The sequence below is a fragment of the Drosophila subobscura genome, chromosome J (assembly GCF_008121235.1).
Source record: "Drosophila subobscura isolate 14011-0131.10 chromosome J, UCBerk_Dsub_1.0, whole genome shotgun sequence".
Classification (NCBI taxonomy): domain Eukaryota; kingdom Metazoa; phylum Arthropoda; class Insecta; order Diptera; family Drosophilidae; genus Drosophila; species Drosophila subobscura.
The window spans coordinates 4,583,587-4,605,225 of NC_048532.1; the positions used below are offsets into that span (position 1 = coordinate 4,583,587).

Genomic DNA, 21,639 nt, shown 5'->3' on the forward strand with positions numbered 1-21,639 from the left:
AGCTGGAAATCTGTACAGGCCGCTCCCTCTGCTAGTTCCCATGACTCCACTCGACCATTACCCGTGGAGATCTCTCTCAGAGATTCCCCTTCACCCATTTACTGGATTTGAATGACTAATTTCGCTGTGCCCTGTGCCCCGCTCTCCCCCGCCCACCGTCTCTTGTATCTCACACGCAATTAGTGCGTGGCTTCTTGGTCAAAGCAAATCGAAGATAATTACAGCTTGTCATAATTTTAATGAAGAAGGTCGCTCAAAAGTGAACCCGAGAGTCAAGTCTGTGGTTCTCTGCTACTCTGCTACTGCCCCGCCAACCAGTCAAGTGGAGGGCGAAACCAGACGAGGACGAGGACTCGCACTTGGACTCGGGTACGGTCTCGGTCTCGCTCTCAGGTTGGGGCCATGGGATTTATTGTATTAAATGGTCGTGGCTTAGCCAAGTGGGGAAGCGGGAAAGCCACAAGCGCATTGACGTCGACGTCTAAGGATGGAGCCCCTCCACAGCTTGTGTCCGTATCCGTGTCCGTGTCTCGTCGGTGCCCGTCTCCGTCTCCTGCTCCTGCTCCGCCTTCGCCGCAGCTGTCTGCGCATATTTGGTGTGCGGTTACATTTGATTACATGCCAAAAGTGCTCGCCCCCTCTAGCCACCACCCAATTTCCACACCCCCTCCTCTTGGGCCACGCCTCCACCCTCTAGATCTACAGCCCCCACACACACAAATCTTTAATTTGACGTCGGCGTTTTGGTAAATGTCAAATGCCTGGTAATTTGTTATAAATAGCCAACTTCCGCTGGCAACATTTTGTATCTGAGTCCGTGTATCTGCGTATCTGTGTGTGCGTTTGTACTTGTGTACTTCACGGATACTGAAATGTATTTGCGCTAATTCCGAGCTCTTAGTCGCGTGTTCAAAGTTGACAAAGGTCAACAAACGCCAAGCAAACAGAGAAATTGAAAGGCCCACGAAAAACGGAAAATGAATTAGCGGGAAAAACTGGCAAGCGAAACGAACGCGTTATACCCTCTGACAGATAGTGTATCTTTCGCAGATAAAGACGTGTACAACATCCGCATATTACAAACAATCTGTGCCTAATGTTGACCAATAAAAATAAACCTTAGGAAGTGCCTCAAATATCTGAATGGCTGTGCCGCACAAATGTATCTCGCCAATGGCAGTCAAATATCTAGTAGATTCCTATGGTTTATTTATAGGTGACTTTTATGCTTCACTTCCTTCCTCCTGCTGCCTGTGTTCTGTGTTCTCTTTCGTTTGCTGTTATCAAAAATGTATCCCAAAGATACACAATAATAATAAGCCAGCCAGCCCATGGAGCAAAGGGAGCTTTACACGTTGCTGTTGTTGTTTCTGTTGTGTGGTGATGGTCTGGCTGCTGCGGATGTTCCTGCTGTTGTTGTTGTTGTTGTTGTTGCTGTTGTTGCTGTGGATGTTGTGGATGGCGCTGAGTGACGGCCGGCAACGTTAAATGACGTTGATTATAATTATGCGGACTTGTACTTTGCGCTACACACAGAGAGTGGGCTACGGGGCTGCTTCGACTGCCCTCCAGTAGTCTGCGCTCTCTGTATCTGATAGATACTGTTTTTGCTGCTGTTGTTGGTTATTATTATTGCTGTCGTCATCATCAGCAGCAGCAACATCATCATCATTATGATCATCGTCGTTGCCTTCGATGTGCAGTCGAAGCGCTGCCCTTGATGGGGCGGTCAGATGAATGATGTCTCTTAAATACAGACCGAGGCCGTAGCTGGTGCTGCCAGGGCGAGGCCAATCGTCCTCATCATCATGATTGTTGTTGCCTGTTGTCGTCAGTAACAGCAGCACCAGCAGCAGCAGCAGCCGTAAAATTCAAGCCAATTTAGCCTGAGGGGCAGGTCCGGCAGGTTCTCCTTTTTTTTGTTCATTGCTTATTTTTGTAGCCGGGATGGACTGCACAGCATGTTGCCCAAGACGACATTCATAAGTACAAGTGCTTCTCAGTGGCTCCTTCAACACTAAAGATGAGAGCGTGAGGCAAGGAGCCAGCGAGGAATGCCTCAAGCAATGCCCAAACTTCTGGCCATCAGTCGTGTGACCTTCATGCGGATATCTCCAAGTACGAGCCAATACACTTCACTCTACTTTTAGAGTAGTCTTTTCTCTTCCCGTGAGTCTTCCCACCTGAGGAATATTAAGGCGGCACATTCTTCCTTCCGCTTAGCGATATGTCACGTTGCCATCTCTTCGTACAATTTCTTTCGTTCTTGAGAGTATGAAGACGACGAAGAGGACATTCATAAGTACAAGTGCTCTTGGGCCCCGGCTCGTATAATATTATTACTTGGCGAATTAACTACGACGAAAGGAAAACAAACACAAAACTTGAAGATTGCTCCGGCTCTTGCAACTGGTTCGGGCCTGGGTTTTGGTTTTGGTTTTGGTTTGGGTTCGGAGCCGCTAAAAGGCACGAAATGGCTTCCGTAGACACATTAGTCGCTTTTACACAGAAACGCCAGACAGAAACGGACAGAACAGAGGATGGCTGCTTCCCCTCCGTCCCACCCCTCTATTGCCGACTCTGCTGATGGTTGAGCGCAAAAAAGATGCAACTGAATGGGGCATATAAAAGGCCTGCCCAAGCGCCGCGGCACACACACACAAAAAGGCAAGAGAAGCGGAAAGAAAGAAAGAAGCGAACAGAAGGCACAGCAGAATGGCTGAAGAAAAAATGAATACAAGTCAAAGACTTTGCCCAATGGTTTTCCATCATTGCACGATTTGTAGATGAGGCAGTGAGGTGGGGGGTGAGGACAGGGACAGGGACAAGGACAGGGAGAGCGGCTGGTGTTTCTTCTGCTGGTCTGAGATCTGGTCTGCGGCTGGGCTGCTTCTGTATCCCCCAGCCGACGACGACGGACAACGACATTGATGAGGATGTTTTTTGCTGCTGGCACAGTGGCACAAGCAACGAGCAGTTGTTAAAGTGCTGCCTGCAAGTGAAGTTCCATCTATTAAAAGGGATAAGATAACCATTTAAAGCTTCTTCTCATACTCAATCCAAGTGGAGTCAAAGCTCCAAGTTTCTCCTTTCTTTTTGCTGATTTACGTTCTAATTGCAATATTTAGCCAATTCACTCAGTGACCCAATCCACATTCAGAACTCTTACTCATTCCCTTCCACCCATCCACCATCATTAATAACAATCTATTCTAAAGATCTATTCTGATGTGTGCGAAATGTTTGTATTCCTTTCACCTTCCACTGCTCTCGGGGGGTAATCGAAAGCTTTCACATTTTAATATCTCTCACCAAAATGGAATTCAATGAATCGATGTTCATGTTACCCTCCCCTCCGACTCCCTTGCAGTTGTGTAATTAGTGATTTTGGCACATTTCCATTCCCACAGATATACTTTCTAATCCCATCCAATCCCAGTGTGCAGTGCGCGGGCAATTTCTTTCGACTGGGGGGACTCCCGGCGACCGCAATGTATGTTTTCATTTAGCAGATACAAGCTGCAAGTACACACAGCACACACGAGAGATGCTACCGTCATCATCAGCATCATCATCGTGCTCATCGAAGATGCTTCATCATGTGGCAGCAACAACAAACGCAGTGGCCAAGGCAAAGCTGAGGCAAGGCACTCGGCTCTGCTCTGCTCTGCGGTTTACTGCCGCTTGATTATAAATGTAGTACCAGGCAACTTGTATGACATGTAAGTTGCTGGATATCCCGTGCATCCGTGAGTACGTCGTGCATCTGTGTGCCTGTGCAACGTTGCATGTGTGGTTGTCACTGCACCTGTCATCCACTCGGCTCTGTGGCAAAAATTGCCACAGCCAGAGGGAAAAAAATTATTATTTATCTTCGACAGCGGCAGCAAGGTCTTTCAGCTTCGAAACTTCAACTGGTATATTCAGGGATATATGTACATATGTACATATGCATGTATGTATGTATTCTTATGTGAATATGTACATATGTATATCCATGGGACTCCACTAATTACTGCACATCATTTGCTTACTCGAGTGCTGCTCCTCTTCTGCTGCTGCTGCCGTTGCCGTCTGTCTCTGTTGTTGCTGTTCCATCTTCTTCTGCCGCCTTGCAGATTTAATTGAGTAAAAAAATTGACTAATTAGAGTGAGTCCAAAGCACTTGGCCCGGCTACTTGCCCGCAAGCGCAACGCCCCTGAACACGGGGGGAGAAAAAGTTATATAAAACAAGTCTGGGGCTGGGACTGGGCTTGAGCTTGGGTTGGTTTCTGGGCTGGGCTGGGACTACCTGTTCTCATTTATTAAGGCCTGGTCAAGAGCGGTTTGAATCAAAACTGCGCCCGACGCGCGTCTGTCCCCATCCCCAGCTCCATCCCGAGGTCCTCCTTGTCGTCGTCGTCCGTCGTCCGCCGTACCATCGTCCATCGTGTGTCGTCTTCGTATTTAATGATCATTAAACAAGCTGGCAGCCAATTGCACTAAAAGCTGCAGGCTACTGCAAGGAGGAGTGGCTGTGCCTCTGTACCAGCCCCAGAACCAGCACTAGCACCAGACGCCTCACAGTGGGATGCATTTTGGGAACGTGCAAAAAAAATTATTGTTTTGCTAAGATTAGCCTTTGGAAAATGTAAACCTCTGAAGTGCAGAAAACGTAAACATAATGTTTTAGTATTTCTGTAGTACTCTTTCTCCACATAAATCCACTTCTTCGATGTCTAGTGTTTCAAAGAACTCCAACAGTTATATGGGTCTAGGAACCAGTAACTTGCTACTAAATTTAAATAAATAAAGTTCGTTGGTGAAATAGTTCAACAACATATGTAAACTCTATCATTGTCTTGACTCTCTTTATCCACTTTCTATTCAAGCTTTTTCTTCACTTTAAGTCCTCATCCAATCCACTGTGCCCTCGCAGGCTCTCTTTGGCTGATGAAAACTATTAGAGAAGGCAGCTGTGGAAGCCAGAGGCATTCAAGAGCTGCAAAGTGGCTGCCTTTTGTAAATTGCACCGACATTCCAGGCAGTTCTTGCCCGCTGTCGCCTCTTCTGGTCGGACCTGGACGGTCCTCTCCTGTCCTTTCGCGTAATTTAAATAATCATAAAAAATAATAATTCGTTCTATCGGATGCTTGCCTTCCATCCCATCCACCCCTCTCGGCCATCATATCCCCCCAATTGCCACTGTCTGCCTGCCTGTTGATTATTATAGCCAGGGTAATATCTTTTGCTCGTTAGCAATTTTAGTTTCAAATAAATGGTAATTAGTGTGCCAAAAAGAGTTCTCCTTGGAGATGTCCACCTCATCCACCTCTTGACTATTTCCCGTCCACCTGGAAAAACTATTGCACAAAGCACTTTCTGCACTTTGCTGACGTTCTCTGTTTTGGGCACTTTTATTTGACATTTTTCATTAAACACGAAATGAAAATGGTTTTCTTCTGCCAAAGGTAGAGACGGAATGCGGGGTGCTGTCGGCCTCAGAGCTGCGTTGACATAACATTTTTGTATAGTTATCCCCCTCGAACTCCCCTCCTTTGCCACCTCTCAACCGCTTTGGCATGAAAGTTTGAAGGCATCTGGGGAAATATGTCAGCCTTGTTTAAGTTTTTAACATTTTCGACTGGGCAGAAAGGAAACACTGACAGAGGGAGCAAAGGAAGAGAGAAGCTGGAGCTGAAGCTGGAGCTGGAGCTGTGGGTGGAGATTGCTATTTACTCTGGCATAATTGGCTTGTCGGCATAGTTATAGAAAAGTTCCACTTTGGGTGCAATTGGATTAAATGAATGGATATATAAATACACTCCGACATGGATAGATACTCTCCCTAAAGATACAGATACAGATGGAAAAGTTTGTGTAGCTTTTGCCTAACGAAAGGCAAATAACGAATTTGACTTTTGTGCCAAAGATATATTATTAGATCATGGATACAAATGTATCTGAGCACTTTTGGGTCCACAAATGCTCTTAAATCTTCAAGATATCGATCTAATCTCACATCAGACTTTAATACATCATAAACTCTCAATCTATTGAAGACTATTTTCGCTCTCCTCTGGACAATGGATGATTGATGGTCGGGAATAGAACTGTCCAGGTCAACGAGGGGTTAATTTGACAGCTCCTTGGGGTGGCCCCTTTTATCTCTCTCTCTCTCTCTATCTACTGTAGATTGATAACCTTTTGGTTGTGATTATCCTTTAGCATGTTTCTTATACAAATAGAAGAGCAGAGCCAGCCAGCCCTTGGCCAAATTTCTTCAACTGCAATTGGAGTATCTGCTGCTGACTGTTAACTGGCTCTGGCTCTAATTGTTTAAGCTCGGCTTACTTTTGGCCTTGTTTGCTTTTGTTAGTTGGCCAAATGGGATGGTATACACAAATATCTGGATAAAGCTTCAAGCTGCATCTTCCTACCGCATCTTCCTCCCCCACTTCCCTTTTTTGTGCCGGTTGGGCTGTGTGTCATCTTTTTGGCTTATCAGCTGCGCATCATAAAATTTGCCTCTGCCTCTGCCTTTGCCTCGCTCCCATCTCTCTCTCTCTCCTCTCTCTCTCTCTGTTGCTGCCACTCTTTCTTTTAGCTTTTCCTTATTTTCCGCAATTGGAAAACTCCATTCACTTTTCCCGCTAGCTCTTTTGGGGCACAACACCATCGCTTGCCCCTCTGCCCGCGATGCTGCTGTTGCTGGGGCATCTTCTTCAGCTCTTGCTGCTGCTGCTCTATTCCCAGCCGAAAACTTTCTTTTGTTTCTGTCTAAAAGTCAGGACCCCTTTACATACCTGACTCTCGCTCTCACTCTCTTGATGCTGCTTCTCTGTCGCACTACTCACTATTTTAGTTGTTTGTTGTCTTTCTTTTTTTTGTGTGGACCAAAAGCAAGTGAATTTTCTCATTTTGCACTTGATATTGTTGCCGCTGTGCCTTTGCAGGCTCTGCCTGGGAAATGCCTTTGCCTCTGCCTCTGCCTCCGCTTGTTTTTTAACTTTTCCACAGTACTCCCACTCCAAGCCCCTCCCACCCCCTGTGGCACCCACAGCCTTCGCTTGTACCTTTCAGTATCTGTGTTGCCGCTTTTTGCATCATTTTTGAAGGTAGGAAATTTAATCTCAAAGTCGTCATCGTCAACGCCGGCTCCGTCGACGTCGTCGTCCTGTAGCTGCCGTAGTCCTTGTCACCGAAAATATTTAATTAATTTTTCGAATTTTAATTAAAAACTTTTCCGTTGCGTTACGTCATCAGCCAGTGCATCCGCAGAGATGCCCGAAACCCCTGCCCCGGCCACCTCACTCCGGAGGCGTCTTCTAGGCCGCTACTTGGTTACTTCTTCCATTTTATTGGTTTAAGTAGCAGCCAAAACGAATATTTGATATGCCAGGTGAAACCCAAGACAACAAACAACTCTTCTACCACACCACACCCCACCGCCGCCCACTCTCATGGCCATCAATCAATTTGCTAAAGAGGCAGACGTAGGGTGGGGTGGGGCAGCAGCAGCAGCAGTCTCCACCAAAAGTCCATTCCAATAAACATAAAGCAAACACTTAATTGTCTGTCAGCGTTAACAAACCGACAACACAAATATCATATGACCAGAGAGGAGACTTTGCTGCCCCCCTCTCTGTCTCTCTCTCTCGATGCTCCCTTGGAGGGTTCCAAAAGCAGACACACACATATATCACCTGCTGCGCACAGATATGTATGTTTTTTCCACAAAACTTGTAAGAGATGCCAACTGGCTGATAGGCCGGCCAAAAGAGACCCAAACCCATGCCCATACCCATGCCCATACCCATGGTTGTACTCTCGTATTCCATTCCGAAGCAAAACCAAAGCAAAACTCTCCTGGCATGCATTTTGTTGTTATCTGTGACAAAGATCTCTTGGCCATTAAATTAACACTTAATGACTTGTGTGTGCGTGTGTGTCCGTGTGTAGGTGCGCGTCAGAGATGACTAAAGGAAAAACGAAGTAAAACGAACGAACCAGAGAAAAAAACACAAGAAGAAAAGACACTCTCTGCAGCAGCCACACATCATTAAGAGACAGCAGGGAGGCGGTACCCAAGGTACCATGGTCTTTCGTTACTTCTGCTGATGCTGCTGCTGCTGCCTCTCTTTGATACTCTACAAAAGATTCGAGCATGCCGCCTGATGACTTTGTTAGCCTTTTGCCTGAATAGCCAGGCCAAAAAGAATAGAGAGCTGGCCCAAAAGAATGGCACAAAGGCAAGGATCCGTACAAAAGACGGATGTATGGGAACACACCTTACCCTTCGTTGCGTTGCGTTGCCAAAGGGCAGGCAGGCAGGTCTTTTGTTGCGTTTCGGTTATCATCATGAAAAATGGAATTATGGAGAAAGGAAATGGATTAAATGTGAAGAAAATATAGTCATAGATCTGGATGAGAGTTGAGACTGCTCTTTTATGCTCGTATCTTACAAAATTGATTCTTAAAAGGAAAGTGAATTGTACAACAGAAATGTATGAAGATAATCAATTTCCACCAAAAGGGATTATAATTAAAGGTGCTGTGGGAGTATACTATCCATATATTCCACATATGTACATATGTACGAGTAAATGCATAAAAAGTAATCCCCAAGAAATCATGAACTCCCTACGAATTATAGTTGTCTCCCTCGTGTGGTGTTCCAACTGATCCTGCATCTGATTTATTACCAGCCACAACAATCCCATGCCCAGCCAAAAAGCATCATAAATTGAAATCCTAGAGCTTAGTTATCCGATTTCTTACAGAGAGGAGAGTGTATCACAGCTTCGTTGCTTTTCGGGGGAAGAATATCTCACTGATTCCATCTCATTTGTATCTACATCTCATCCGGAGTAGTATCTTGTTTGCAGCCATAAGTTCTCAAATTGTTTTTAGACTGACAAAATAAATGATGACAGGCGGCACGGCGGCTTTATCGCTCGTCTGTTCAGCTCAGTTCTGTTCTGCTCTCTCCCCATGCTCCTAAGTTGTTCTAATTTTTTGTTCCCCACGAGATCTCTTTAATGGGGGAATGTTGGGTGTTGGGGTGGGGGAAGGTTACATGCTTATATGTTAGATGAATAGATAAATATGTTTGGGACATACTTGGAAATTGCGTTTCAGAGAAGCATTCGATGGGGGATCGAGACGGAGGTGGCCATGGGGAATGGAATGGGAGGAGGGCCCCAGTCGTGTGGGCAGAAGTGGAACAAAATTTTATATTTCTCACTTAATTTGTTACGTCGCCTGGGAATGGGAGAACTAACAAATTTCCTGCCATTACAAATGTTATGTTTCCTCAGACTTATAAATATTTTTATGATTATTTAAATGTGATGTGTTGTGTTGTGGTGTGTGGGGAATTAATTAATCGCACAGGAATGCGGCAAGTGTGGCATACTCGTAGATATTTCATTTTGAATCAAAGGAGCCTCACCGCAGGAGGGGCAAGCAGCGGGGCAGGGAAGGGCAGGGACTGTGTGCTCTCTGTATCGGTGATAAATTTATCGCATAATTGAGGCAGGATGAAATCCTCTGGAAGGCCTCGGTTTCTGGTTTGCTTTACAACAGCCTCCTGGGATCACCTGGGCACATCCTCCCGATATTTATGGGCTTGTGGCAAGCCTCAAAAGGGAGAGACGCGTGGGGGGATGATGCGTGCGTGCCTGCGTGCTTTCGTTTTGTTTAATTAAGTAGCATAACAGTAAACAAATTAATTTCAATATTAACAAAGAAGATTATTGGAAAATCTCTCGCATTATTTACAATGTTGAATGACAAAACAAATAAATTATTAATTTTCCAAAGAGCAGAGCCCAACACGTTGCACATGCCTCTGTTTCAGTCTCTCTCTCTCTCTCTGTCTCTCGCAATGACAATGCAGAATATTAACGCCTCAAATACAGAGAGTGAGCGAGTGAGAGGCTGAGAGAGAGTGGTGTGTGTGGTGGGGTGGGGTAATGTCGGGGAATGTGCACAAAGCAGCCATTTGAGTGTAAACATTTTGTATGATTACAACTTCGGTTACCGTTTTAATTGTCCATGCCACAAGGCTGTGTGTAGGAGCCAACCAACCACCCAAGCAATTCCGCCCACTCATCCATCCATCCATCCATCCATGTATCCATGCGGCCACTGCCACCACCCAACAATCCACCTCCTCCAAGGCACTTTCCTCAATGTCATGCTCTGCCACAGGAGACTGGGTAGAGGGCGGGGAAGCGGAGGCACACGTCTGAATGGAGGAAATGTAGCTTGAAAACTGTGGCCTTTGTCGGCGTGGAGCTAAACTTGGCTTAGCCAATATGACAGCATCTGGTAGAGGGGGCGGTGGGGAGTGGGTCCGCTCTCCCAAGGGAACGCTTTGCTTGATGATGGAAAAGCAAGTCACTTGTCGAAAGGGTTGCAAAATAATGAAACAATTGCTAACAGGGATTAAATGAGCGAGAAGCCCGGAGGAGCTGCACAGAGTGGAGCATCGAGAATGGGCGGTAGGCATAATTGTAAGGGATATCCCTCCCCATCGATTGGGGGGATATGTTTGTGGAAGATTTACCCGTGAGGAGACGCCTCTCAAGACATTTACTTTTCACTTATCCGCTTCCCATAGTGCTACAGATTCTCCCCCCAACTTGGCTGATCTCTTGTCATCATATGCTTGAACTGGCTCTCTGGCATCCTCGAAGACATTTTGCAAGAGCTCTTTCCACTCTTGACCTTGCCTCTCTCCCCCTCTCTGTGTGTGTAATCATATCTTGTGGGTCGCCCTCTCGACTGCTGCTGACATGAGAGGATGGGGCTGGGACTGGGACTGGGAGGGGATGTTGAAAAAGTGCTTGGCAAACAATTAATAAAGCTCAATGTCGGTTAAGTCCTTGTAATAAACCAAAAACCTTAAGCTAGACAATTAAAGCCCAAAGCCCTGTGGATCGCTTTCGAATGCCATTGGGGCTCCACATCCGATGGGGGCTGTCAAAGCCAGTGACAACATATTGAATGTATCTCAAACAGAAACACACAGACAGACACCGACAGATAAAGAGAGTGAATCAGGATATATCTCTGTATATATAGAGTCCTCTCTGTCTCTCTATAGAGGAAATCTTTGGCTCATTTAAAAAATTAACTTGCCAGCATTCCCGCGTCCCGTCCGTACCTTTGCTGGTGGCAGACACAAAAGCGATTTATTGGCCACGCAAGATAAATGGGAAAATGTTTACAGTTTCCCCCGACCGCTGCTAGCAGCACCACCCCGCACCGCTGCCCCTGCCCACTTTGCGGAAAACGAAATGTAAGCATTTTCCGTAAAGGTTTTCTCTTTTTTCTTTTTCGTTTTCTGTGTGTTGTCGAAAAACTTTCGGCAGGTTTTCGCTTCTTTTACTCTCGTTTTTTGTTGCTACACATGCGATAAAAATTGCTCAAATAAACTGGGGAAAACTGATGGAAAGGACAGCAGAGCAGCGCAGCGCAGAGTGGGGAAAGGGCGGTGGGCAGGGCAGGGCAGGGATTCCATTGAGCGACAGGGGGGCGGGTATGGCGACTGCAGCAAAAACATCATTAGCATTACCAAATAAATCACATCCGTTTTTCAGACACACCAAGTCGCCCCAAATGTGAGGGCGCAGGGAACAGTGGGGTAGTGGGCGGAAGAGGAGACCAATTCAGCCAAAAAATAAAATGATAACAAGTGGGAGGAAGAGCATATTCGCGAGTAGGCAATGTCAGGATTTGACTAGCGGACGCTCTCTGCAGACTGCGAGAGAGAGTTAACCAGGTGACCTACTGGAGTAGGGAATATATTTCTAGGTCTCTCCACCTCAAGAATGGTTTATTATATTTGTCTAACGACCCTCGGAGAGTGCTGTCATGCCCTGCGCATACCCTCTAGTCATATGTGTGGCCTAGCCGTGTTGTATGGAAAGGATAAAAGCTTTGAACACCGGAGTGCAATAAATTTCTCTCGTGACGAGCATAAAACTTTTTAAACACAGAGTGGGAGAGCAAGGGAGAGGGGGATAGGGCGATACAAACAAACACAAGGGCAAGCGGCAAGTTCCGCTTAAATTCCTTGCCACACAAACACACACACACACAGACACATTCACAGACTCTTCCCTGCAACAGCAGTACTCTAGCAGCACACATGTGGCAGTGGCTGTGTGCACTCGCTCGCTGGCTGTTTGCTTGCCTCTCGATTCGCTTTAGTCCGTATTCTTTTTTGCTCCATTTCTCGCTCTCGCTTCTCGTCTCGTTTTTATTTGTGTGCATCAGTTTGGATTTTGTGGTTTGATCCTGCATCCTCTTTCGGTCATCCCTCAGCGTCGTCTCCATCGTCTCTGTCGTCTCCGTCGACGCTGTCGTTGCTCCACCGATGATAAAGTATGCCAACTGTCAGCCTGCCTCTAGCCACTAGCCCGCACTCTCTTCCCCCATGGCACGCCCACCAACTTGCCCCTGCCCGTGTGCCTAGCCGGCAATACATCAGTTCAGCAACTTTGCTCAATAAATTTTGCTGCACAGCAGCGCTCAGAAAGCGGCGCCCCGCAGTATGCTATGATTTCTGGCGAAGAGCAGGATATACAGGATGTTGAGAGCGGAGAGACAGGAGCTGGTGGCCTAAACAAGTTGCTTACTACCAGGCGATGGGTTAACAATGGAACTGGGTTCGAATTGGAGATTACCTGGGAGCACACTTAAAGTCAGAAGGATCCTATCGCCACACTATTCCCATATCCTGAACACGCCCATTGATACCCTGTACACGAAGAGGTATGAAATTAAAACAAGTTTTGTAACAACATGAAACGTTTACATTGTTTGACCACGGGCAAGGCGAGAGACTAGGACTTTGGGGCTGTTTAACACAGCTCCAAGCACACACACACACACACACACACACACACACACACGGGAGTATCCGTCGAATGCCCGTCCCAGTACCATCATCACAGCACGTCCTTCCCATGACCACACACACACACAGCGTGACCAATCTGACCATCCTGCGTCCTGCTTGTTTCCCGTCACAGTGGCAAATTTTATTGTTGCTCCTGCTGGGGGGCCAACACAGAGACAAAGAGTGCAGGGGCTCGGACCTGGCTGCCTGTGGAAAAATCTGCATTGGACATAAATGTCAACACCCGAGGAGGCAGCAGCAATAGCAGGAGCAGCATCAGGAGAGCGCAGAGTGCAGGAGAGATGGGAATTCCAGGAAGAGACAGAGAGATTTCCCCCCGTGACTCCGTGTGTTTGTGTGTGGTGCTGTCTAAACCAATCTGCAATCAGCTGCAGCTTTGGTCCTGGTCCGGTCCGTATCTTAATTTTTGGGCAGTGCGCTGCTCCTGCCTTTGACGATGCGGGGAACCGGCCCCAAAAGATGCATTCGTGAGTTCCAAACGTTGCAGACATTTTTGGCCAATTGGCGAAATGGGTCAACCGAAATAAGCGTCTATCGCTTCCCTCCACTCCACTCTGTACACCACCCTGGCCAAAGCCAGGCCATGTGGCAGTCGGTCGCACTCGTCGTACGATAGTTGCCGTTGCAATTGATTGAATACGTGATGTCCATGCAAAAAACAAACTTAAAGTCCCCCGCGCGGCATTCACGTTTCAGGATTTCGTCCATTTTGAAACGAAAAGTGGTTTTAAAAACGAAATTGCTGGCGAAACTGTTTGCACATTTTTAATCAATAATAAAAGGAGAGTTCCAGAGGAAGAGGCCTGAGCCAGAGACCAGAGGCAGAGTAGGAGTAGCAGTAGAATGAGCATTTGGCGTGTCTAGGCCTGGTGAGGCTCGGCACCAATCAGTTATGACCATCAGTGGGTGGCAGGGCCACGCGAACGAGGCCACGGTGGTTATACAATCCAATCCTTTCCCCAAAAACACCCCCGAACGCCCCTGCCCAGATATTTACTTCCGATTGGTGCATATTCAATTAAGCAATTGAGCAATTATCATAATTTTCAACAAGTTATGACTAAATGATAATTTTCGGGCCCATTCCTGCAAATTCCCGGTAGCAAATTGATTGAAAATTCCTCAACTTTTTCAGCGGAATGAAAAATGTTTTTTGGAATGCTCCCGCAGAATGCACCGCAGATTATCCGCACAATATGACGGCAAACCCCAAACAACTAAAATGTAACAGCAGAGTCCGCCTCTCTGTCTGGGTCTCGATTTATAATTTATGGCAAATATAGTATACAATATATTGTTAAAAAAAAGAGACGCAATGTGGGCGAAAATAATTTTTGGAATGGTTATTCGACTCGACTATTGTATGCACATATTCATGGGGTAATTGTTAATTAAAATTGAAATCGCAAAGAGAAACTCAGTTGGGTTTTCGAAGCAATTTGCTAGCTTCGCCGATTAATTTATTTATATTAAAAGAGAGACAGAGACCGAGACAGAAAGAGAGAGTGCTTAAAAATTGAATTTATTGTTTAAAAATACTTTATAAATCTATAAAGTTTCTCTGGAGAACGAGAGAGAGGTAGAGACAATGCGTAAATTGAATAAATTTTCGTTAATTGTCGTCGCGCACCTGTGCTGTGTCCTGGGTGTCCCGGGGACCTCGTGATCGTCGTGCGGTCGATTTGTGGCATATGAAAAAATATTAAGTGGCACCTTCATGCCACAAGCCCTGCCCCCTTGCCCCGCTGGGCACATTGTCTGCCCTTTGACATGCAATATATAATTTTTATGCCATGGAGAAGGCGCTCACGACTCGAACCCCAAAAACCAAACCGAACTGAAGCTCATCCCAGATGCTACTGGCAATTTGTTGTATATTTTCCACTGGTTGTAGTTGTTATTTTTGTTTTTGTTTTTGTTGTTGCATGGCCAGGCAGTTTAATTAATTTACATGGAATTTACAGCAACAAAAATAACAGAAGCAGGAGCACGAGTGCATGGACTATAACATGCGACATGTGAAAAGTTTAAGCGCGGAAAAGGTGAAAAATGAAAAATAATCGAATTGACCGACCGACCACGAAGCGATACAAAAATGGACATCGATATATATAGATAGATTCAATATACACATATAGATATACATATATATATGTTGATATACAGGACCAAACGGTGATTCACATGACATCCGACATTTTCTGGTACCAGATACCAGAGGGGCACCAAACGGGCACCCGCCGTGTCGTGTGTGTATTGCATAAAAATTTAATTAATGTAACTACAAAATGTTAGCATATCCCCCACCTCCCCTTAGGCTTAAAGTTTGATGAATGGCCGATGGCCGGACAAAACTTTTCAACTTTATTTTTGTTTAGAAAACTGTAAAACTTTAACTGCCTGAATGGGGGAAATACTCGTAAATAAACCCTCCTCTCTCGGCTGGAGAACCCTTCAGATATATTCTTAACGATTGTTGGTGCGCTGGACGAGGACCCTTGAACACAACTCTCAATCATTAAGCCGTTTGGCATTGTATGAAATCCCTCCATAAATACGATGCCAAAGGGCAAGGGGAAAACGCTCCCACAAAAACACACAGGGACACATCGAAACAGGAAAACATTTTCATTCATTTTCCAAGAGCAGTGCTGGATTGTAATCCGCAAGCAAAGCTGGAAAAGTGCAAAAATATTTGACCAAAAAATAATGGCAATCCAAAATCTAAATATAAAATGTAACAAAAGGTCCAGAGCATTTGGCCAAGCATAAAGCAGAAGATTTATATTTCTAGCAGGGGATAGGGCTACAAGAATTTAGCCCCGTTCTTTATCTAAACAGAGAAACGACTTGCACACACTCGTAGATACATATGTTAATGGGGGGAAACATTTCTGTATCTGAATGCCGGTCTCTGGTTCTGTGGCCGTATTCATTTATCAAAAATAATATATTAAATTGCCAACATTGAATGATATTTTAATTTGCATCTTCGTCTGAATGTTTCCTTTTGAATAAAACATTAAAATGTGAACATTTACTCTGTGTCTCTGTCAATGTATGTGTGCGTCTTTTCTCTCTCTCTCTCTCTCTCTCTCTCTCTCTCTCTCTTCCACTCTGAATATGACTGTGTGTGTTTGTCTCACTCTTATCTTTATTTATTCAAAAGATAATTTTATGTGTTCCGCAGTCGAAGCATAAAATTACTATGTCGAATATTGTTTGAGCAAATAAAAACGGAACTGAATAAGAGTCACATGCAAAGTGTGGGGTGGAATGGGATGCCAAGGATGCTGTTGAGGGGGAGGATGTTGGCTGGGTGAGGCATGCATCACCAAAAAATGGCTGCCTAACTGTGTGTCTGTCTCTATCAGAGGCCGTGTGCCTGTGTGCGTGTGTTGCAGGAAATGCTATGCAGACTATGAGAAAACGGAAACGGCATCAGGACAAAGTTCATTTACATTTATATGGTCTGCTTACAATGTTAACGCTCGTGTACGAGCACTCGAATATGAGTATGTGATGTACAGTACCTCATCCACATCCTTAGTTCCATATCCGTCGCCCACACAGCACCCCCTCAAACATTATCCACCCCACCCCAGTCTCCCACTTCCTGGTCATGTTTGAAGAGTCAGTGAGTCAGTCGTCTGGTGGTATATTTGTCTATCTCTGCCTTTTGCCAACTGATAATCTTTATTGCAGTGAAATATTTAATTTAATAAAAGGCCAAGCTCCTCCTACTTTCCGCTCAGCCCAACCCTGGCCCCTCTGTGCATACAATATTTTACAATTTATTTAATTTATAGACTCTGGTTCTCCCTTTTGTTTTTATTGTGCGAGTGTGTGCGTTCGAGTCTGTGTAAAAACCAACTCAAAAAAGCGTATAAATGATAAACACGCATAAAATATGCCAAAACAACAATTTAAAAAGAGGGATCAGAGGGCAGTATGAAGCAGGGATGGGAGGGGGTGGCGCATATTAGCCAATAAGCCAGATTTTGGTTGTTGTTAAAGGGTTGAATAGTACGATTTGTTATTTGCGAAACTCAACAAAAATTCGCTTTAACGCACTTCAAGCTGAGATTCAATTAGGGTTTTTTCTGAGATACTGATATACGAAATCTAATACATTTTTAAATACTCCAGAAATATTTTCCAAATGTATTGTTTGTCTTAAGGTATTTTAAAATACTATTCCCTCATCTGATCACTGTGACTTAGATAGATCATCCATCGGATGGCTCATTTCGACATGACCTACGGAGTATTCATGGACTCATTTATCAGTTTGCGATTTTATGGCAAACCATTTGTTGTTGTCTCTGTTGCTCTCACCCACTTGCCTCACTTTCTTGATGCTGGGCCATTTTTTTATGATTTTCCATTTTTACAATATTCAGAGCATGAAATTTGCATACAATATTTGTTATGTTTGTGTGTGCCCTGGAAAAATTATTATTTGCCGAGTTAGAAAATGTGTCGCGTTTTAATACAAAAAAAAGGAAGGAGCGTGTTGAGTGGAAAATCAGTATGGCAGGAGAGCGGGGTCAGGGGTGTGCAGCTTTTGGTTTTTGGGTTTCGGTTTTTGGCAGCCGACTTGGCGCCTTTTGTTATGGCCGCAGATAAATTGTGGCTGATACAAATGCAAAATAAAATATACGCAGCAAAAAACGAGCAGAAAAAATACAAACAGCGAGAACAGAAGTGTGCAGTAGCATATTTACATACATAGAAATAAAGAGAAGGGTAATCGGGTAGCAAAAGAGAGGCAGGGATGCCTAGACAGTAAATAAATAATGTGGTTAAAATATTTTCCCCTCGTGCGATAGGAGCGAGTGTGAGTTTGACTTTGAATAATGTTTGGATTGTCTCTGGCAGCAGCAGCTGAGAGAGAAGAGAGAACAAGGACAAAACAGGCTGTCCTGTCGCTGTTTCTACAGCTGAAAATAAATCGAGAAATTATAGAACTGTGACTGCTATGTATAAGAAATGGTCTAAGAACCGAGCGTAGACTAAGCGTGGCAAGATATATGACTGTCAGTTAAGAAGAAGAAAGCTTTGGTCTCAGCCTCAGCCTCAACCACAACCTCAATTCCTCTTTCTCAAAGGTGCCACATGTTGTTCAGCAACAACAACAAAAACAATAGCAACAGCATCTGCAACATCTGTTGCCCTCATAGTCAGCACAAAAGTACAGGGCAAAAGTTGTCAGATAATAAGGCAGAGAGAGAGCAAGACCTTGGACTATGAAATTTCCTAAAGACGAACAGAGACTTAGACAAAAATGTATTTATTTATATCTATTAATTATTCGCTAGACCCTTAGTGTAGGAGTCCCAAAGAAAGCCGAGAAATGGACGCAAACTTGGATTTTCAATCAATTATTCATAAGATACCTTTGTTTTATAATGCTTAATACATATAACTTGATAAATAAGGTACCTGAGGGATCCAAAAGTTCTCAAGGATCTTTTAAATCAACAGACAAAAGAAGGTTCACCATTGAAATGGCTGTGCGTTAATCGTCTTACCTCTGGAAATGTATGTTTTAGCAAACTGGAATTGTTCCCTTCACCAGTAGGGCCGCCTTCTGCGTAATTCAAACAACCCCTAGGGGCTCACTGTTATCCCTTGCAGGGTATCCGATACATTCAATAAGCCTACCCCACGGACATAAAAATTGTTTTCGTTCGTGTGTGGAGATTTTTTTATATGGCAATGGCCAGTAGGGCATAAAATTGTTTATTAACAAATCAACAGCAATAACAGCAAAAACAGCAAAAACAGGGGCGCCTCGGGCGAAACAGAAAGGCGGCTGGATGGCAGGGGAGGCCGAAGAATGCAAGGACTTTGACAAAACATTAAAATCAGCAAAAATTGTTATTTGTTTCTCCACTGATGTCGTTGATGTTGTTGCTTTAGATATGCCCCGTGGCATTTTTCAAATCGCTCGACTTACGAAAATGCAATAAATTGCAGACGTAGTAGGGATTTTTTCGCATAAATTTTTCACAAAAAAAAAAGGAAACAAGGAAAAGGAAAATAAGAAAACTCACCGACTACCGACTGATGATGATGATGATAAAAACGGAATGATGTATATACAAAATATATATACATATGTATAAGAAATATATATGTATAAATGAGAGGCCACGACGAGGACCCACACACATAAGAAAGGAAAGAAATATTTATCAAGAAAAAATGCCAAGGCAGCTCCAATGATTGGAGCAGCAGCAGCAGCAGCAGCAGCAAGAGAAGGGCTTGATGGCTGTGTGGGTTGGATTGTGTGGGTGTGTGTATGGGTCAGGGGTCGTAGGGTTTAAATATTTATGCATTATGGATATTAGTTTGAACCACAGGAAAAATACCATTAAAAGCAAAAGCATGAAGTCGATTACGCGCCAAAAGCAAAAATTGCAAGGGCAGAAAATGTATGGCGTTGAAGGAGAAGGGTGCTTAAGGCCCTACAATCCTCCAATCGACTGGGGGTGTGTGGTGAGGTGGATGAGCGCGATGGAACGACGACGAAGCTTTTGAAACTGACAGCCACGGCATGGACGCGGCAGTCAAAGCAAAGCGAGAGAGAGAGCATAGAAAAAAAATCAATTTACTTGAATATTTCTTCTTGGAGACACGCATCCCCAGCAGAAGAAGATGGAGCCTGGTAGCTGGTGCTTCTTCTGCTGTTGCTGCTCGAGGACCAGGAGCAGCTTGAATGTGACAAAGCCTTGAGGAATGGCCAGAGGGGTGTGGTAGGTAGAGAGAGGGTCGTTGGAGCGACAGCAGCAGATGCTGCTCCAAGAGATGCTGCTGCTGCTCCTGCTTGAGCTTCAGCTCCTCCTCCACTGCCAATGTCGCTGGCATTTTTCTTCTTTCTTAGATTGCCAGCGACAATTCGACGGAGTTGCAGGATTATTGTGTGGCATGGCTGACTGTGGCACGGGGAACGGAAGTAAATCTTAGGGGAGCGATGGAGGCAGCGGGACAACAGAGACAATTTGTTTGACGTGCAACGTGTGGCGAGCGGAACTAACGCACGTTTCGCCCTCCCCTCAAGACCCTTCCTCCACATATCCAAGGGGATTTGTGAGCGTGTGTGTGTGTGTGTTTGTCTAGTGGTTACATCGTTAGTGGGGGAAAAAGTGTCAAGGAATTTCGCAGTCATCAAATCAGAAGCAGAAACTAAAGCAGAACCTGGAAAATATCTATCAGAATCGATGAGAGTGCAACCCTTTACTTTTCCTTTATCCAATTTACCTACCGGAATCGATTACTCTTCGAAGAGGAAACCTTTCCTGAACCTTTGGCACACTATCTACATCTATCCGATCAAAATTCACTTTTCACGGCTTTTCTCACCTACCGCGGTAGCTACCCCTCTGGTTAACCCTTACGCGCTCATGCATAATTATTCCGGAACTAGACCTGGAAGCGCCCTTTATTCCTATATAAGTTATCGCTATCGAGAACCACTCGAGCACCCATCAGCCCCTGACCATACTTTCGCCTAATTTATGCCGCTGCCCCTTCCCCCATTACCCCTTCACACGCGACCGCTTCCGTTCTGGCCGCACATAAATATTCATCATTAATACGCTTTACGCTTTCGGCAGCTACTGTCCCTGTCCCTCGCTATTGACATTGCCCACACCCTCCAGCGGCAACCCTCTCCTGCCAATAACCATTTAATTAAAAGAGTTTCGAAAAAAGGAAAGAGTAGAGATAAAGTCTTTCCCCTCGACTCAAATTAAGCGAAAATTCTATTAAAAAAGGGCACAACCCGAGAAAAGCAAACAAAACAATGGAAAACAGAATAAACATTTGCTAGTTCCCCCTTCCCCTTCCCCTCTCTCCATCTATCTATCTCTTTCCCTCATGCAGTCCTGCCTCTAGTTTGCGTAGTTATTCGTACAGACCCCACGCACCCATCGTTAATTTTTATGGATACGACTCGAAAGTCGTGGAATTTTATGACTTTAAAAGCTATTTTAGAGGCCTCTACGCGTAGTTTTATTTGACAATGTCTCCCACCAACCCAGACCACTCCCTCTCCTGCTGCATAAAAATTGGTGCACAATATGGGATGGATGAATGGGGAGAACGAACGAGAACGAGAACCACTTTGATTCCCGAACAACAAGGTTAGCCGTAGAGCGTTTTAATGGGGCATCACTTGGATGCAGGTTGCTGCCTGTTCAAGGGTTAAGCTGTGAGCCACACACAGCGCAAAGAGCAGAGACCAGAAGGAAAGGGAACTTCTGTGGGGAAAAATGTGATAAGGAAAAGTGCTACAATAAAATGGTTAAAGACCAGCCATTAGCCAAGTTAACTTTGGCCATATCCACTACGTCTCTCCCCGCTTTCATCGGGATCTACTGGAGTGCTGCATTCCGCGGCGGTTTCCGAGCTCTAGCTGAGTCATCTCCTCATCTCCTGTGTGTAGACCCGATAAGAACTGCCGATATCTAGCCGCCGCCGACATCGTTGATGGAATATTAATGAAAAGTCAGACAGAACAGACCACTTTTAGGGTCAAATTGGTAGCAAATGGAATTAGTAAATGCCCTAAAGACCGAGATAGGACTGCCAGATAAAACTGTCATAATTCAACCCGAGGGCTAAGAGCAAATGGATATGCATTACCACATAAAATATATGAAAAACTCTGTTTTTATATTCACCATCACTAAATTAAGGGGAAAACTTACTCACTTAA

General features: G+C 44.9%; 1 protein-coding gene across 1 annotated transcript in view; it reads right to left on the reverse strand.

Moving 5' to 3' along the window:
* The window catches only part of LOC117893456 (MOXD1 homolog 2), a 116,923-nt gene that overhangs the window by 65,081 nt on the left and 30,203 nt on the right, over window positions 1-21,639 (reverse strand). The window lies entirely within an intron of this gene.